Raw genomic sequence first — 1,337 nt, forward strand, 5'->3', positions numbered from 1 at the left:
TCTGAAAACCAGGGGTATGAAAACTTGGCCATGGCAGGTCACTCAGGTTGAGGCATGCCCTGACTGTTGGCTGAGAAGCTGGTGCTCAGGGCTAGGAGCATGAAGAGGCCTGTGGGTCATAGAACCCATGAAGACATGGCTGCAGATGGCATCAGCCCTGGGAGTCCAGGGGTCCAGGGTGACTCCAATGGCAAGGCAGTGAGGGGAAGGTCTGGGGTTCTCATTCAGGAATACATAGTCAGCTGCAGCCACTCCTGGATGTTCACCTGGATTTGTCCAGTGCCGTCTTTGTCAAGTGATTTGAAGGCACGGAACATGGTATCCAGCCTGATCAGGCAGCTGATGAAGTTGTCAAAATCCATGTTCCCTCCCTCGTCCGAATAGCGTCGGATGATCATATTGTAAAGATGCTGATTCAGATGGAAGCCTGCTGCCTCAAAAGCCCCTGGGAGTTCTCTGCTGGAGATGGTCCCTAAGCGGTCAACATCAAACCGTTTGTATATGGCCTACCACTTTTTTATGTTGTTCCATAGGTACTTGAATTCCTCAAAGCCCAGCTTGCCTGTGGTATCGCTATCCATCACAGCCACCATGCTTCAACAGGTGTCAGTGCCAAAACCGTCTGTCTTCAGATCAGGATGTCGAGTCACGATTTTGTTGAGAATGTTCATGAGTTCTGTGGCTCTGACTTCCATGTCATCGCCAGCCAACTGGGCAAATAGTTTTCGGAACTGCCGCACCTCCTCACTCTCATTTGCCTCAGTGTTGGAGAAATGGGTACGTGGGGGCGGGGGCTCCGGGTTGTACTGAGCAGCGCTTCGCTGATGGCGCTAATGACCCCGCCCAGGATACGCATGGCCGTTCCTCAGCCACCACCGCCACCACCTCCCCGGCCCCGCTGATCAGGCCTCCGAGCTCATTACCCAGGCCCCCGCCCAAGCTCCCACCGCTGCCGCCGCTGTCACCGCCCTTCAAGAACGAGTTGACCAGGAACATGGCTGCGTCTTAGACTCCTGACAGGGGTAGAAAGAAGTCAAGTGGCTTCCTGAACCCTGAACACCCCCCAAACACGCATTTCCGGGAAGCAGACGTGGGAGGAATTGAGGGCTAAGGGTGAGAGGACCGATCGTAGCTTGGAAGTCAGCTGAGACGGGCTGGTGGGGAGGGTGCACCGAGAAGGTCTGGAAGCCCCCTGGATCCTGTGGGTCCTGGACTTAGTCCACGCACAGGCATCATTAACGCCCTGAACATCTTTGGGCACTCGAACCTGGGACTCAGATCCTCCGAACTGAGTCTTGGGAGTCCTCAGCTTCCAAGCCCTCAAAGCCAGATTTAAG

General features: G+C 55.0%; 1 pseudogene; it reads right to left on the reverse strand.

The window, feature by feature from the left end:
* Nucleotides 1-224: 224 nt before the first annotated feature.
* Nucleotides 225-996, reverse strand: LOC102855587 (annotated as a pseudogene).
* Nucleotides 997-1,337: the final 341 nt, after the last annotated feature.

Source organism: Elephantulus edwardii, unplaced genomic scaffold (assembly GCF_000299155.1).
Source record: "Elephantulus edwardii isolate Elephantulus edwardi_28Jun2011 unplaced genomic scaffold, EleEdw1.0 scaffold00266, whole genome shotgun sequence".
In the NCBI taxonomy this organism is placed as follows: Eukaryota; Metazoa; Chordata; class Mammalia; order Macroscelidea; family Macroscelididae; genus Elephantulus; species Elephantulus edwardii.